This window comes from Euprymna scolopes, chromosome 1, assembly GCF_053919585.1.
Source record: "Euprymna scolopes isolate OS-2025 chromosome 1, ASM5391958v1, whole genome shotgun sequence".
In the NCBI taxonomy this organism is placed as follows: domain Eukaryota; kingdom Metazoa; phylum Mollusca; class Cephalopoda; order Sepiida; family Sepiolidae; genus Euprymna; species Euprymna scolopes.
The window spans coordinates 156,579,940-156,599,078 of NC_136482.1; the positions used below are offsets into that span (position 1 = coordinate 156,579,940).

At 35.9% G+C, this 19,139-nt stretch overlaps 1 protein-coding gene across 2 annotated transcripts in view; it reads right to left on the reverse strand.

Moving 5' to 3' along the window:
• LOC145276853 (structure-specific endonuclease subunit slx1-like) overlaps positions 1-18,591 on the reverse strand; it is a 251,566-nt gene extending 232,975 nt beyond the window's left edge. Inside the window, exon 1 of one of the 2 annotated variants that reach the window (XM_080128253.1) lies at positions 18,546-18,591. The gene's annotated coding sequence lies outside the window, so the exon portion shown is untranslated. Of the gene's footprint in view, positions 1-17,795; positions 17,950-18,545 lie in introns of those variants that run through there. The other variant, XM_080128244.1, reaches the window with a different exon arrangement.
• Positions 18,592-19,139: the final 548 nt, after the last annotated feature.

A 19,139-nucleotide genomic window follows, 5' to 3' on the forward strand; every position in this document is an offset into this window, starting at 1 on the left:
TCATAAAGACTTTTACAAATTTTCCTTGAAAAAAAAAAATTTTATAGGGGTAATTGTCGACAAGCACCAAAATATGTGTATAACATATTTTCTTTAAAAATTCCCCTCTCTCTACACATCTTTTTGAACATACCATCTCTTACTCTGCCTCTCTCTCCTGATTTGGCAACATATATATATATATATATGATGATGATTGGAACGTCTTGTCAGATGAGTGCCACTCCTTCAGACACGAGCCCAAAAATCACTTCCATCGCCACAGGACCATTTTAATAGACAAATGCATGAGAGTATCTATACACAGATGATGTTACAGAGTCTTAGCTTTGTACGACAGCCAAGTCTCTCTCTCGGTTCAAAATGTTGAGCTCCAGCAACAAGCAAGAGCAAGATAGCCAGCAACAAGTTAAACTGCAGACCAGCTTAATACGGGTACTGGTCTACCGCTTTATGGTTTTTTAAATTAGAGATTTGCTTCTCCTAGAAAGGTTGCCTTCACCACGGCTTATGGGAGCCCTCTCCACCCCAACGCACACATACATACACACAAACACACACGGTGCTAGTTGGCCATTGACCCCAAAAAAGGGTTCATTCGCCCTTTGTAAGGTTTTGTTTTTAATCCTTCAGGGAGACTAGCCACTCTCCTCACCAAACAAGTCTGGTGGGGGAACCAGTTTAGTATATATATATATATATATATATATATATATATATATATATATATATATATATATATATATATAATACTAGCCTGAGTGCTCGGCGTTGCCCAGGTATTGGAGATGTGTGTTGAGCAAAAAAAAAAAAGTATATAGGAGTAGTAAGCAGGCTCGAACTCATAACACTCCAGAAGATAAAGAGGTGAAAAAAAAAACTGTCTTACCGATGTGCCTACCGTGGTTATGACGCCACGGATGGTTGAAATTACACCTTTTAAGCGACGTTGTGAATATAAGGGTTGAATGAGTTGCAAAAAATCTCAGCAGAAAAAAATCGACCCTCCTTGTACAAAAATGCCCAATTGAGGGTGAAGAAAGAAATGTTTTTGACCAATTTTTTTCTATTTGTCGTCCTTAGGGTCGAGTTTCAAAATGATACCGATCTCGTGAAAATCCGTCGCCTCTGTCGAAAGTTTTAGGCAGACATGCATTTAAACAGACAGGTGAGATTTCTAGCGGTGGGTACCTGGCCTGGCCCGGGTGTTTGTAGATGTGTGTGTTGGGAGGGGGGGGTAATCAAAACAACCCTGTTTTAAAAAAAAAAACGTTGGCCGAGGGTTTGGAGGTGTAAAAGAAAAAAAAAAGTTTTAGTAGGAAAGTAGGCTTGAACCCCGAACCTTTGACGTAGAGGTGGAAACGAAATGGAAAAAAACCCTGGGACCTAACCATCTCGGCTACGATAGAAGAGGAATGAAAAGCATCTTAATTTAACGTTATAAAATGAAATTGACAGGTGCAAGAAACTTAATTTGCATGATGTTTGACCTTGAAACATGACGCGGCTGCAAGCCAGTTTTCACTTGTTTTATACTAAAAAGCGTAAGAAACACGCAGCAATCGAAATATCTGGAAAAAAATAGCGCATGAAAGTCGGGCAAATTAAATACACACGCGACCCCCCATTCTTAAGTCGTAGATATTATCATTTAGACGTGATATAAAAAGTTTTAAGAAGAAGCGAGCTGATCGAGAAGGCCGACGAAAAAACCCTTTTGCAGACATACACAAAAAGCGAACATACATACATACATTTTCGCTTTTATATATATAGATAATAGAAAGAAAGAAAACTAAAATTATCTACAGTCGCCTGTTCAACCTAGTTTCAGTGCTCTTTTTCTAATTTTTTTTAGTCAGAATAAAAGTCATCTTTTTTTTCTGATTGCTCCTCCATGAATTTTCATCTCCCTTTGCGAACCCTTTTTTTCTTAAGGGTTTCCTTCAGACCAGTTTACCGGCTGAGGCTTCTGATGCTTGTTCTCAATTCCTTTTAACTGCCTTCCACATGATTCCAATGGCATAGTTTCTATCCCTTTAAACATCAACATTTTTTGAGAATCACCAGTAAGAATCATTCTTTTCTTTTAGGATAGAATTGAATAATGTTGTATTATTTTTTTGTATTATTTCTTTTATCTAAATGAACTTTCTTGACCTTTTGCTATGTATGAAACCTCCATCTAACCTCTTGTAATTCAGCTGTTACTTAGCATAATTTTTTTTTTTTTTCCTTTCTCGCAGTATTTTTATGTTTAATGCTTTCTATTCTGTAAGTTTATTAAGTTTATTACTATCTATATAAGAGCCAGATACGTCCAAGGATGGAATACTGTTGCCACATATGGGCAGGAGCTGCTAGAAAAGACTTGTCCTGCCTTGATAGGGTTCAAAATAGACTTCATGGCCTGGAGGGAGATGTCCTTTTCTCTTCGCTGCAACCTCTATCTCACAGAAGAGATGTTGCGAGTTTGTCTCTGCTTTATCGTTATTTTCATGGAAAGTGTTCAACTGAGCTTCAATCTATGGTCCCCCTTCGCCAAACTTTCACAAGAAACACTAGACTAGTTGAAAACATTATCAATAATTTTCCCCACTCTTTATCTGTACCTAAACCTAAACATAGATTCCATGATCAAAGCTTCTTTCTTAGAACTGCACGCCTGTGGAATTGTCTTCCGTTTTCCTGCTTTCCAGCTGTCTATAATATGGTTGTCTTCAAGTCCAACGTGAACAAGTTTCTGATGAGCCGTTCCACTTAAGTTAACAAATTTACCGAACTTCCATTACTATCGATTACTATATTGTCCTTTTGACTACTCTACACTCTTTAACCCTTATCCTTGAGTGGCCTATCGGCCTTGATAAGTGGTGACGCCTATGTAAAAAAAAAAAAAAAAGTCTATGACTCTCTCTTTAAGACCTTAATAAACTCTTTGTCTCTACCTCATCTTCATTTTGTATTCATATGTTTCTGAATCAACATTTTTATTCCTTTTGAGTTGTACCTTTGCCGAAGCTCAATAATACTCAGAGTCTTGACTGTCGATAAGAGTTTATGCTAACTCTCCGAGTGTTGCACATTTCTGTGAAACACGGATCCTAGAGACATTATAGTTACTGTCCCTTTTAGCATAATGGTTATGATATTTGCTAATGAGCGGAGGTAAGTCATACTAAAAGCACAAAAAAGAAAAAAAACGGGTTAGATACCTCCTTACTAAACACTCAGCATTATAAGATGAGGATCAAGGATAAGTGGAGCAATCCTTGAAAAAGAGTGGTGTCCTCTGCTACACTTTGGCATAGTAGCTCTCAAAAAGGGAGTCCTCAGATCACCCTTGACTATGATCGACCACTTTACTTTTTGTTTTTTTAATTGAAGGTTGTAATTTCAATCTCTACGCAGGGCAATACATATTTTCTCAAGAAACAGTTAACTTAAAACAACTTTTCAACGCCAAACTTTCATATGTATTTTTGCACATCGGTAAAAGAATACGAGTGATTTTACTAGTTCATACGATATCCTACTTTTATTTATATCTTGGTTTATTTATTAACAAAGTTCCAGTTTAAACAATTCATTCTTTCATTATATACAAAAGTTCAAATTACAATCTTGTATCAAAACGTTTTTTTAATTAAGAACCAGAATTTCTAGAAATGACACTTACATGGGAATAGTTTATTTATTTTAAACTATATGACTAACAAGTACTGTAAATTTTTCAAGTTCACAAACATACTGTGTTAAATATTAGGTTTGCTTACCTTAAACAACTGACTTTTTTGTTTACTTTTGTTGAAGTTCTCAGAAATAAATATTTTTCTTATACAAAGAAGGCATCACTTATCAAGGCCCAGAGGTCACTCGAGGATGAGGGTTAAAGAGTGTACAGAAGTCAATGGGACAATATAGTAATCATTAGTAGTGTAAATTTGGTAAATTGGATTGCTTAAGGGGAATGGCTCATCAAGAACTTGTTTACATTGGACTTGAAGACAACCATATTTTAGTCAGCTGGAAAGTAGGAAAACAAAAGAGAGTTCCACAGGTGTGCACTTCTAAGAAAGAAGCTTTGTTCATGGAATCTACGTTTAGGTTTAGGCACAGATAAAGAGTGGGAGAAATTATTGATAGTGTTTTCAGCTAGACGAGTCTTTTTATTGGGTCTTGATCTCTATATGAAATACATAGGTATATCATTAACATGCTACTTTAACTTCTCAAATGTAAAGACTTAAAGAAAATAAATTTTTCTCTCCTAAATTGACCAGTTATGTCACAGCATGTCTTCTTTGTGGTGTCTTTGACTTTAAGGATTCCTAGACAAGAATTCATCTAGTCTGTTGGAGTATCAAACTAAGTGTTGTTATTTGAGGTAACATCATGAGAAAAAAGTGCACCATGAAACATGTTAAAATAAAAAAACAATAGGTTTGGGTTAATTAAGAGCAAGTAGCGTATCTTAACTATTGTCGTATTAATTAATCTTAACTATTGTCGTATTAATTAATCTTAACTATTGTCGTATTAATTAATCTTAACTATTGTCGTATTAATTAATCTTAACTATTGTCATATTAATTAATCTTAACTATTGTCGTATTAATTAATCTCAACTATTGTCGCATTAATTAATCTTAACTATTGTCGTATTAATTAATCTTAACTATTGTCATATTAATTAATCTTAACTATTGTCGTATTAATCTTAACTATTGTCGTATTAATTAATCTTAACTATTGTTGTATTAATTAATCTTAACTATTGTCGTATTAATTAATCTTAACTATTGTTGTATTAATTAATCTTAACTATTGTCGTATTAATTAATCTTAACTATTGTCGTATTAATTAATCTTAACTATTGTTGTATTAATTAATCTTAACTATTGTTGTATTAATTAATCTTAACTATTGTCGTATTAATTAATCTTAATTATTGTTGTATTAATTAAACCGTCTTTCGTTAAGAGTCACACTTCTTTGTTTACAAAGCCATCCAACAGAAGTGATGTCAGATAAATTTTAAGGTACGGATGACTAACACTGTATATAATGCAGCTTTTTTTTTTTTACTTGAGCTTCGAATACTGTTATTTTGTATATATAGTTAAGCTTTAATTGTAAGGATGTAGTAGTCTACATAGACAGCGTTAGCCCTCATCATCAGCCTGAAGAAACATTATGAGCCAAGATATCAACACCACCCCTAAAATCAATATCGGCGACCACACCCTGAAGGTGGTAGACAAGTTCACATACCTCGCCTCCACCATCACCAGCAACTTGTCTCTGGACACAGAACTCAACATAAGGATAGGCAAAGCAGCCACTGCCATGGCCTGTCTAGCCAAGAGAGTGTAGAATAACACCTCACTGACACTAACCACAAAGATGAGAGTATACCAAGCCTGCGTGTTGAGTACTCTGCTTTATGATAGCGAGTCCTGGACTTTGTACTCACACTAAGAATGAAAACTGAATGCTTTCGACATGCACAACCCCAGACATCTTTTAGGCATCTGCTGACATGATTTGTCACAAACATAGTTGTCGTGTCTTAGGCTGGCATACCAAGCATGTTTGCCATTGTAACTTAGAGACACTTGCATTGGCTCAGTCAAGTGTGCAGGATGGAAGTTGGTCCCATCCCAAAGGACATCCTGTATGGTGAGCTCGTCTCTGGAACACGGCCAATCGGATGACCAACTCTGTGCTACAAAAACATTTACAAAAGAGACCTGAAGACTTGTGGCATTCAGCCAAAAGATCTCAAGTTAGAGACATCCGATCGCACAGCTGGGCAAGCAAACGTCAAGGATGGCATCAAATTAGCAGAAAAAAGAGAGAAAGACAATCTGAAAAAAAGAGAACCTACAAGTGAGAGAGGATACAGTCAACTCCTGCCAACCCACTATCCATACCGTTGACTACACCTGCAGCAACTGTCAACATAGCTACATTATTTAACCACAACAGATGCTGTAGTGAACCAAATTAGGTGCAGAATGCCATTGTCTCAAGAGACAGAAAGTTTGCCATCAACAGTAGTCTAATGTCAGGTTGTCCTGACAAACACTTGTATGAAGAGACCAAAGATACTCAAGGATGCTGTCTAGTAGGTAATTTAAAACTTTGACTTGTATAAAGACTTGAATTACTTGTTCAAAATGAGAATGCCTCATAATACAATTAGAACTAAAAGACACAAGTAAAACAGTTCATGAGATTTTTCTTGGGCTAAATCTATAGACATGAAGTTTAATAGGAATGGTCTCCCTCCCAAGCACACACAATGCTTGTGCTCCACCATTCAGATACTCTACCTATATCACTAGTTAGGTATATGTTTGTATATTTCTATGTATAGGATTTACTCCTAAGCTAATTAATCAATCATCATGGACTTTGAAACACAGTTGCTGGGTATAAAGGTAGATAATGTATGTTATATTTAGTTTTACGCAAAGGGTGAAAATTTAGATATCTTCAACGTTTGTAAAATTTTAACAATAGGTATTAGACATTAATTAATAAATATCCCACAAATTTCAAGGGTATTTGTTTTTGAGTATTCTTAAAGATTTTTAGAGGCCATAATATGGGCATAACTTTATGTTAGAGAATTCAAGTATTTCAAACTAACATCAAAATTTAATCCACACTAATGACCACGGATCAAATTTAATGCAAATTTAGCACACATGAATTCTCAAATACCATTACCAATTAATCTAAATTCCTTGAATTTCAATTTTTTCTTAAGATTCTTTAAGCTTTAGATATTTTCTAGAATCAAAATCATATGATGGATTTTGATTAAAATTGGAATAAGGATTCAAGACGTAAAGTTTAAAAGCATTATATCTTCAATTTAATCTTCATAAAAGGCATAAAATGGTGAAAAACTGTTCTGTTTGGGGAATTAATTTTTACCCAAGTATGCTTCTAGTGTACATATTTGAAGAAAATTTGTGTTGTACAGGATGTGTGTAAAATGCAAGACTGTGCTGCCGTATAAGATAACATGCTATCAAATTTACCATAGCTTATACAACTATTGTGTAATATTTAACACAAATGTTTATACACTTTGTAAAAAAAAAAATTATATATATCATAATTTAGTAATTTGAATTTTATGATGTGAAAGGGATATATATATATATATATATATATTCTTTCCAGTATTTGTACTAATAATCATATTCATATAAAACTCACGGGACCTGTGGAAATTCCACAGGGGACTCATTCATATGTAATATATTGATGTTGGCATTCTGTAGCTGTTCAGTGTAAATGGAGACGCTCTGATATTATTGTAGCTTTTTTGTTAAAACTGCAAAAGTATTAATCTAAGCTAGCACGAACGCCCGGCAAAGCCTGGTCAGAAAGTGAGCTTAAACATATTTTAATTCTTGCAGATTTCGTATATATTATTATAGAGTTAATGTGCTGTCGATTTTTATATGTTATAAAGTTGCGATTTAAAAATAAAAAAAAATATATCCATATGACTTGGGTGCATTAGCTTGAATTGAAACCGAAATAAAAACTTATGAAAAAAAAAAAATATATATATATATATATATATATATATATATATATATATATATAACTTGAGTTCCTTCAGCCATAATCAAAACTGAAACCAAAACTTATGAAGAATTCTTGATAAAATTATTTAAAAAAAAAATAGATGACTTAAGTACCATCAGTTGTAATCGAAACCGAAAACAAACCTTATCAAGAATTCTTGGTAAAATTATTTATGACAAGAAATAGAAGAACATAACAATTAAACGACCCGGATGTAAGTGTGACACACAAAATTAACACATATGCTATTAAGATTAAGTTAAAAAAAAAAAAGAAAATGTTTCAGATTGAAAAGTTTAGAAAAAAGAAAAAAAAAGGAGAGAAAAAACATGAATCTGTACAGAAAACAAAAAGTTTTCAACATGAAAATGTATTTATTTTCTGTTTTATGAAGCAAATGAATTTTATTGACTCTTGTGCGAAGCAATTCTTTCAGAAATGTATTAATTCATTGTTGTGGTGTTAGTATTTGAATAATTGACGGGGGAGAATACAGTAAAAGTTTAATAAATATGTATTAAAAAATATGTGTAAAAATGTGATATGAACAAACTGCAGCACAATATCTGAGGTGTGTTATAGGCCTATTACCTATCCACTTCCTATATTCTTTCTGTTGAGAGTTCACTGCCAAAATCGGTTAAAATCAATGGAAGTGGTAAAATCTTTTCTCTCTAATAAATTCCTCCTTCCCCTGCCACCACTTAACACCATTGCGGGATTGTCCACAAGGGACATTACGAAAGAACACCGGTTTGGGTTTTCTTTACTTCGTAGTTGCTTAAAAAAACTGGAATGGAAGCACAATGGACTTAACCGAATTGAAGGGTTATTTATGCCATTTTTTTTTTTTTTTTTGCTTTTCGCTGTGTTTTTTGTTTTTGTTTTTCCAAACACGTCCATCATTTTTTTTGCTTTTTGCTTTTCCGATTTCTTTTTTTAAAGAAGGTTTACATTTGGTCACTGTTTATTTTTGTTTGTTTTGGTTTTGCCGATTTCTTGAAGAAGTTTAACATAATTTTTTTTTTATATATATATTTAACCAGGGTTATTACTTTGCTTATTCTTTACTTTAACCCCCCCCTCTCCTTACACACACTTCCAAGCAACCGGGCAATGCCAGATACCCTCGCTAGTTGTAAATAATCTGATTATACCAAATTCCCACCACAAATGATTGCTACACTACTATCCAAATGATTGCAATACACACATTAACCCTTATACTCGAGTGGCCTCCGAGCCTTGATATGTGGTAGCCCCTTAGTAAAAAAAAAAAAGAACGAAAAAAGATATCCCAATCCTTCTGATAACATTGTTGAAAATTTTGAAATTTGAATGCTTCATGCTAACATACATACAACTATTCATTCTCTGTCAAAAAAAAAAAAAACCAAAAAAAACCCCGAGTCTCAAAGTTTCAGTACTGATCAATGAAGTGATTTGTTTTCTCAGCAACTATACAAAAAGAACAAACTGATATTATGTTCCCCCTATAATCTTAATATTCTTATCACGGCATTTGAATATTTTATAATGCCTGTGTCATTATATAAAAGACTTCGAGACAATATTAACTTACCTAATGTGAGAACATTATCAGTTTTGACATTGAAAATATCAAAATTAGATATTTTTAATTTTGGGGGTGACATATTTTCTAAAAAAATTTCTAAAAATCAGAAAAGCATATCCTTCAGTTGATGAAATGTATGTAAATACCTCTCTACAATATCATGGAGGAAATGTATTTAGTTTTGCTGAAAATTATGGAAGATTAGCAAAAATAAGTATTTGGATTCATGGCAAAAAAAAAAGAAAAACGGAGTAATTGGATTACTGAAGCTTCTACTGATTTACTATTTGATTCTGAATACAAAAAAATGGCAAAGATCTTTACAAACATGAAAAAACTCAGTTTGTTAAATAATCAAAACTAACTGACAATTTACCCAAAACCTGCTGAACACCAAAACATTTCTGATGTTTGTTTAATAGTTGTTGGTGATTAAACTGTAGCTGCAAAGATGGAGAACTGTTGCTACATCTAGGCAGGAGCTGCTAGAAAGACCTTATCTTGCCTTGACAGAGTTCAAAATAGACTTCGTAGCTTAGTGGGAGATGACCTTTTCCCTTCCCTGCAACCTCTTTCTCACAGAAGAGATATTGCGATCCTGTCTCTACTTTATCATTATTTTCATGGCAAGTGCTCGTCTGAGCTTCAATCTATGGTCCCCCCTTGCCAAACTTTCACAAGAAACACTCGTCTAGCTGAAAACACTATCAATAATCTCCCTCACTCTTTACCCGTGCCTAAACCTAAACGTAGATTCCATGAACAAAGCTTCTTTCTTAAAACTGAACACCTGTGGAACTTCCATTTGCCTGCTTTCCGGCTGACTATAATATGGTCGTCTTCAAGTCCAACGTAAACAAGTTCTTGATGAGCCGTTCCCCTTAAGTAATCCAATTTACCAAATTTCCACTACTAACAATTGCTAAGTCATTGTCCTATTGACCACTGTACACTTAACCCTTATCCTCAAGTGGCCTCTGAGCCTTGATAAGTGGTGACTCCTTTAAAAAAAAAAAAAATTGTATCCATTATTATGATTGAAAAACTTTTGGCATCAGGAAAATTGTTAGTGTCAACATTTTATGGTGATGTTAAGAAAAATGATCCACTGGAATGTTGTTGCCACATCTGGGATGGTGCATCTACCACCAGTCTCTTTCACTTAGACAGGGTTGAAAAAAAAATAGTCTCCAAATAGGTCCCACACTATCAACCAAGCTTCAATCCCTGTTCCATCAACACAACGTTGACTCCCTGTGTCTGTTTTACAAGTACTTTCGTAGAATTGTGCTCCCTCAACTAACCAGACAACAAACAAAATCACAGTCCTTCATATAGATGCTAGAAAGCTTCTTCCCTTGAACTGCTTGACTTTGTAATACCCTCACTAATTCCTGCTATCCTTACTGTACTAACATGCTAAAATTTAAATGTAATGTAAATAGATATCTTGCTGCTTAACTCTCTACATAGTGCTTCTATGGATATAGTCCCAAATACTAGCCTCTTACATCCAACTCTTTGCAAAAAGATAATGTTTCATCTCTGTATTTTTCTGAAGGAAGAGTTGAAAATCTCTTATGGTGAGATAAATAATGAGAAACATGATTATATTAATTCAGTTTGACTGATCGAGGAAGTTATAGAAAACCAGAAATTTGTAATAACAAGCCAACATTAATGATAATACTTTAGTACACAGGTGTTTAATGCCCCGTTGAAATTTGTTTGAGGGTGGAATGTAGAACCTGAGCCATTCATAGAGTATAGAGCTGCTATGCAGAAGCAGATGCATGTCAATCAAGAAATCAAGTATTTTAAAACGAACAAAATGTCATTATTCCGAGTAACATCGGAGAAAATCTACATCAATGAACATGTTAAGGAGCAAATAATGCGGTCTCTGCACATGAAAATGAGCTTGCGGAGTGCATCAAGCTGATGTAGGATGAGGTTTGCGATTCACTTCTGAGATGGTCTCTCAGTACCGTAGCCATTATGCTTAAACCATGTTCATTACAATTGTCTGTATTTTTGAGATGAGGTGTTTTCATTTATTGAGATTGTTGGACTGACTTCCTCATTTTGGTTGTTATCGTCACAACGTTTCGGCCGTTTTGCCCTCCGGCCTTCATCAGGTGTTTTGTATCGAACTGGGGTTGGGTTCGAGACTCCTAACAAACGGTTCCCCAGTTTGATACAAAACACCTGATGAAGGCCGGAGGGCAAAACGGCCGAAACGTTGTGACTATAACAACCAAGATGAGGAAGTCGGTCCGACAATCTCAATACATGTTCATTACAGTTCATACCTCTCTCACCCCCACACCGTTCGGCACCGTCAGAAAGGAACAACGAACCATAAATAAATACGATTTAGCTTTTCTTTCTTTTTTAACAAAAGCGTTTATTGCCGTTACTCTACCGTCTCGACACCCGCTTAAAAATCTCTCGCTTCTGCTCCACAACATGCCACCTGTAGAAAGCCATTTCTTATACATCCATCTTTTTCGACCACACTCTTCTGATTGCACGCTAGCCACAGCCAGCCTATTCTCGCCTTCACTTTAAACGTTCGTCTCCTGCAGGTCGCACGGAGTTGCCCGGTTGTAAGATACGCTTAAATATGATATCTTAATTCATGTAGATTACGTATTTATTATTACAGAGACAATTCTCTATCGATTATTATATGAAACGTAATTTATAGTAGTGGAATTAAAACTAATATATCCTGGGTGCCCAGTGTTGCCCAGCGTTGCCCGGGTCTTTGGAGGTGTGTGTTGAGCAATAAAAAAAGAGGTTGTAGGCAAGCAGGCTCGAACCAGTACCATGAAGAGGAAAAGAATGTGAAAAAAAAGTGACGTCTTTGCCGTTGCTCCTGCTGCTAATACAATCGCTACCCATCCATCCTTTGCTGTTGCTGATATTTTCATACGCGCTCTGTTACACCTCATCAAATTTTACCGATACCACATAGAACCAATGAGAAAGAAGGATTTTTCCATGATGTTTATGGTCTACCTAGATAAATCCTTCAAGGCCAGAGATTACAAAAGCAGGATTCAGTTGCACAGACATCTGTCCTTTCAATGCCTAAATAGTTATTGTGAAAAGTCAGCCTCATGTTACTGCTCAGAGCCCTCCACATCTTCCTTCACACCAGCTTTTCCAGTGTTTGCACTGTGCCCCTCCTCCTCTGGACATTAATATTCAGCCCCCCTCCCTCATCAAGACCTTTATCCTCACACATACTTGTTTCCTTGCTGACTTCATCATCTTCGTCTAATTAAAAAGTAGTAAAAACTTGACCTCGTACAAGGTGTTGTCCATTTCAGAAAAGGGATAAAGGAGAAAAAAAAAAAAAGGCCACTCCTGCTATTTATATACTTGTGGTCACGTGAGGTTAACGAGAGTTGGGGGAAATATGCAAATGAGATGCAGTTGGTTCTTCAAATAAAAAGCCCGTGTGTCAGAGAGAGTGGGTGTGTCTCTTTGGCAGAAGTTCTGACAGATGTGTGCTGGGGGTTGATACCGAGAATTGCAAGAAGGCGAACATAACGGTTGGGAATTCTTTCTTTGGACTTTACTTTCTAATAATACCAACATATTTAACTGCGTCTAACTAACTGAAAGACTTCTTCCCCAAATATAAATCTGCAGCACGAGGAAGATCAGCTAGAATGCAATGAATCCGACATTTCCTGATCTGAAATGGAACACGTACATCAAATCTGTTGCCAAGGTTGCTAGAAAGATGGTGGGATCCTTCTACTGCTCCAGAAGATATCTCACTACTGATGCAATTCTCTATCTATATAAAAGCCAAGTACGTCCAAGGATGGAATACTTCTGCCATATCTGGGCAGGAGCTGCTAAAAACAGCCTATCCTGCCTTGACAGAGTACAAGATGGACTTCGTGGCTTAGTGGGGGATGTCTTTTCTCTACCCTGCAACCTCTCTCCCACAGAAGGGACGTTGCGAGCCTACCCTTGTTTTATCGTTATTTCCATGGCAGATGCTCGTCTGAACTCCAATCTCTGGTCCCCCCCCTCGTCAATCTTTCACAAAAAACACCCGTCTAGCTGAATCCACAGCGAAAAATTTCCCCCACTCTTTATCTGTGCCTAAAGCAAAACGTGGATTCCATGAACAAAGCTTCTTTCTTAGAACTGCACGCCTATGGAACTCTGTTCCGTCTGCCTGCTTCCCACCTGACTACAACTTGGATGTGTTCAAGTCCAACGTTAACAAATTCCTAATGAACCGCCCCCTTAAGTAAACACTTCATAAAATCTCCACACTAACGTACTGTACTTGAAATAACCCTTATCCCTTAGTGGCTTCCGGGCCTTGATAAGTGGTAACCACCGTGTAAAAAAAACCAAAAAAAAAGGACATGGAGAGCACTTTACAGTAGATGAAAGTATAAACAAACTCATGGAAATATTTGCTGCTAAGGAGGTTACAACAGCATTGAGAGGATGTGGCAGAGGGAAAAGAAAGGAGAAAGTGCAGTGGACACCATCAACCATCACCACGACAATCAAGAACCTCACTGTCAACATCTGGAGATATTGACTCTGGGGAATGTTGCAGAGCTGGTAGAGGGGACGGCATTAACTGTGATAAGTGTTACATATACGATTTCTGGTATCACATACAATGCACCAGCATCAACATTTCACTAAAAGACCTCCAAAATAAGGAATGGTTGTGTGATCATTGCACACAGTATTCCTTATGCTAAATGCCCCGAGAGATGTTGTCTATTGCCCCAGGTCACTGAAATTTTTGGAAAGCTAACCTGAGTTTCAAAATTATTCAACAAAATATATATTGTTCTCTGATGGACACGAATCAATTGTTATTCGTTTAACTAAGATATCACAAATATATTTTGCCCATGATAATGTAAAGAAACTTGGAAAACTAGCTTCTATGAAGATGAAATTGAGTCAGTGAAAAAGGTGTTGCCAAATGCCTCCGGTTTACCATATTCTTTTTACGTTTGATGGCATGCAAAGAAATCAATAATTGTAACCTGCTAATTAATTAATTACTGGTCATTACTAAGAAATTCCATACTGTTCTCAGTAATTATTTTTTAGTAATAATTTTGGTCTTCACATGTCCAACTCCCAGTCGCATGTTTGCCAAGCCTGGTATAAGTATCGCCTTGTGCAGCAAAAAATTCCCACCACAATAAAAAAAATTTTTTTTAAATCAGTTTAAAAAAAAAAATAGAAATAAATTTAATCACGGATGGGGAGGAAAATAATTTATACTAACCATAAGTCAGGGGAAAAATATAAAGTTATTTCATTTAATGTCGGTACTAATTGACGATTCGGCGAGGCGCGGTGATTTCCTACCTAGGCCATAAATCAATTTCGGAAACATTCAGGCTGATATGTGTCCTTTCCTAAAGATGTACCTCTATTATTATTATCTATACATTAATACGATAGCGTGTATGTTCTTTTGTGTGTCAAGCTTACATTTTTTTTTTTCGCGTGACTGTCGTTTAATTGTTATAACCTTCCATTTCTTGTAATAAATAATTTTACCAAGAATTTGTCATAAGTTTTGGTTTTGGCTTCAATTATAGCTGAAGGAACTCATTATATATATATATATATATATATATATATATTCATTCATAAATTTTGGTTTCAGTTTCGATTCAAGCTGATGCACCCAAATCATATGGATATGTTTTTTATTTTTAAAATCACAACTTTATAATATATAAGAATCGATAGAAAATTAACTCTATAATAATATATACGAAATCTACATAAATCAAAATATCATATTTAAGCATATTTTATGATTGGTCTACACAGGGTGTCCCTGCTTGCTTAGATAAATACTTTTGCAGTTTTAATAAAAGAGCTACAATATTCTTGGCCTTTTGAATGGCGGTCCGCACTTAGAGCGTTGCTGGGAACCAGTGTCCTCGAACAGTCTAGGAACAGGCTTTATCGGGAGCTAGTGGGGCGTAGCACAAAGGAACCGCTAGTGAAACGGACGGGGATGTCGTTAGAGGAGGTCCGCTCCCAGTGGAGTTGGGCGCCTGGACAGGACTTTCTTACAAACTCTGAATTTTCCCTTACCTGGCGACTTGTCTGGAACGCACTGGCCCTCCTTGAAAAACTCAACCTGTACAATGGAGAAACCCGGGTCTACTGCCTGCGCTGCGACGAGGACATGAAGGAAACAGCCGGTCATGCCTTTTTCCGCTGCAGCAGGCTCAAGACCCTCCTACGTCAACGAGGTAACGGCTCGCATCGATGCTAAGCGCTGGCTTGAACTCGACGAGTCATATTTTGTGGAGAACATTGATACGCCACTGCTCAGGGAGAAAAGAATGGTTTTTCTAGCGATACTAGCAGTAGCGAGGATGGTCATATGGATCACACGTCTCAAGCGAGTCCGCGAAGGGATATCTGTTCCGGCTCAGGATCTGATCGTCTACTTTAAACATCTGCTTAAAGTAAAGATCAGATGCGATTGGAAGAGGTTGCCTCGAGTGGCCTTTGACAAGAGGTGGGTGCATGATGCTAGCTTGTGCATCTGACGAGGCGCCAAGTTTGAATTCGTGTTACCACCATAAGCATAAGCATGGCACGTGCAGTACTGGGTCCTACGGAGCCCATCCTGCTAGGTTAGACAAATAAAAAGTAAAGAGACTCTTGACTGGTGGTACAAATGAGATCCTGTCCTTGTTTGTTTTTTAGCACTAGAGAACCTTCCGAGGCTACCCTACCACTACCCCACTATCTTTTTGTTTTATCACCCCCTGGTCCATCCCTACTGGAAGGTCGCCGCCTACCCCCCCCCCCCATCCATCTTCCCCTTTTTGTTTTTGACAATCTATTTATTTTTCCTCCCTACACCCGATATGAATTCTTCCCAATCCCCACTAGGGATTTTCCCGCTAGTTTTCGGTGCCCCGGAAAATCAGTAGGTGATCTAACTTTCTAGATTAGCTCAGGGAGGACCTTACTAACAATGCACTAGGCAATTTTATTTTTTGTATATATTTTCTAGATACCCCACGAACTGTTTTTCTTCCAAATTCATGAACTTTTTATTTTCCAATGAATTGAACTTTTTTCACACACACACACACACACACACACATTGTAAAAAAAAAAAAAAGAAAGAAATTGCTCACACACACATACAGAAATTGTATATATATCCTTTCTTGCAAAAACGCTGGGGTTTTCATTAGTTAGCTTTAGATTCCACAGAGTGAATGAGGTATTGTGGTAAAGTCGACAAGGCTCCAATTTTTACTTTAGTTACAAAGACCCTGCAACACTCCCCTCCCCAGATCTTATAGGGCCTTGTGCCTAAATTTGTTTTGTCTTTTGGAGATTTTACTTTTTTAAATTTTATATTGGAATTTTTTTAATTGTAATTTTTTCTTTAAACGGAATAAATTAAATATGAAGATCAAAGTGTAGTATCTGTTCTTCAGATGCTGCACTTCCATTTCTTGTTCTCTTTCGGTGGAGGAGCAGTCCTTCACGACTGAGACAATTTTTTTTTTTATTTTTGTACCTTTTCTTCACGTTAAAAAACAACCCCGGTGTCTAACTCTGTCCCGTGGGGAGGCATTGTAAATAGGTACAATAATATCAGGACGTCTCCATTTATGCTAAGCATCCACAGAATGCCAACATCAATATATTATATATGAAAAAGTCCGCTGTGGAATTTCCACAGGTCCCGCTAGTTATTATTATTATTATTATTACTACTTATTTACTTAGTAAAAACATGGTTTATGTACACAAAGAAGTTATTTTTGAATAATGCTGGAACCCATTTCAATCTAACCAATTTTTGTGACTAAAACAGGAATTCACTATGAGGTTGTTTCTTTCATCTTTTGGCTAGTAACAAAGCGTGGTATCTGTTCTGATATTGCACTATCTTTTACTGTCTTCGTTCAATGAAGGAGAAATCCTTCTAGACTGAGAGATTTTATTTATTTTGTCCCCATACAGTGTCCATTTTGGGGAGCTGGATTTTTTCTCATTAAAACCGACCTTGTTTCTAACGATGCCCTCGTGGAGAGACAATTAAATAGGGCGCTTCTACATAATTGGGACGAGATTTTCGGAAATCGTAAAACTTAATTTTACATGAAAACAATGGTATCTGCGTATTCCTCGTATTTTTTAGATGATTATATCAAAAAATTACGAAAATTGACAATGTAGAAAATCAAAATCTCGTCCCAATAATGTAGAAGAGCACCGGATGCCGGGTTGTTTCTCCCCCACCTGCACTACGAAAACAAAAAGAAAACAAACACAAAAATGTTAATAACGCAACACAATCAAACGAATTTTAAAGGAAGATGTTAAAAAAAAAAAAAAAATCGAAACATGAACGTCACTAAAAAAAGCGAATAATAATTTGAAATCATATTCCTTCATTCCATTCACGAGGTATTTATACCAAACAAACATGAAACATCGGCTTGTGTTTACTATAAAAATACGTTGTCGTTGAAAAGATTTTATTTTTTTTAATCAACATTTTATTCTTGTTAAATGATTGCAATCGGTTTGTTATCCTACCTGGAATGATGGGTCGGCCGGAGGGGGAAAAATAATTTGATGTCGTAAAGTTTACGATCGACTCCGAAATTTCAAACCTAACAGAGTTGTTTATTTTCAATAGACCGCCATTTTGATTCCAGAGGGTCACATGACCAGTAAGAGGCGTGGTTTTCAATGCGAGGAGGGGGTGAAGGGTAAAAAGGTCATAGTTCAATTATTCTTTTTACTGCAACGTCCTCCTTTTTTTCAATTAACATTTTCATTACATTTTATTTATTTATTTTTTTTCATCTTTTTCTTTTAGCTAAAAAATTATATTCTCTCTATAGTTGTTACTGTTCTTAGTTGTTTAGTGAATTTGTTAATGAAACTTTTGTAGAATGCAATACTACGGGCTGCTTTCCAACTAACTACAGCATGGGCATTTTCAAGTCTTATATTTACAAGTTCTTGTTGAATCGTTTTCTAAAGTAATCGAATTTTACACATACATCGTCTGTAATCACCAAGATGTTTGTCTCACAATACTTATAACACAAACCTTTGTCCTCGAATGATCTTTGAGCCATAATAATGATAGTTAACGAAGCCTTGATTGTCGTATGGGTGATCAGGTTTCGATCCTGACTTGAGGTCTAGCCGCACTGATGAGCTGTGATACAGCGAAATAGTACTATATGTGGATGACTGTATATATATATATATATATATATATATATATATATATATATATATATATATATATAGTTAAAATCAAGTTCCGTTTACCTTTGTTTACATTCTTCAGCAGCTGATCATTCTGCTTCACGATAAATACCCTGGAAAAAAATCAATTTTGATTAATGTTTACAAGTTTAAATATATGCAAACGAACTTGGCTGTTTTTTTTTTCAGAAATACAAAATATTTTAAAACTGGTAATTATAGTGTACGGAAATAAGGGAAAAGCACACCAGTTACTGTGAACACCGGTGAGTTATGTAGAATATAAAGGCATGAAATTTCATTCTAACATTTAATAAGCGGCTTTATTGGTTATCTTCGTTAGTAGGGATAAGGAAACGGGTTAGTTGTGGAAAGTGTTCCTGTGTCGAGAAGTAGATTAAAGATTAGACAGACTTGTTGAAAGAGACAGAGTTCATGTATGGTTGTGCCTAAACTAGTAGTGGAAACGTACATCCCACAAGATTAGAGACAGTACTGTAGGATTAGAAAGAAAGTTCACATGTGGACGGCATGGACGTTTGTATGTAGAGATAGCCATGTTGGCTTGTTTGTATTCACGTCTTAGCTGAACCCTGAGTCCAAAAACTGAGTGAGTTCTGTTGTGTCACAAGAAAGAAGTTGGGAGTGACAAGTCCA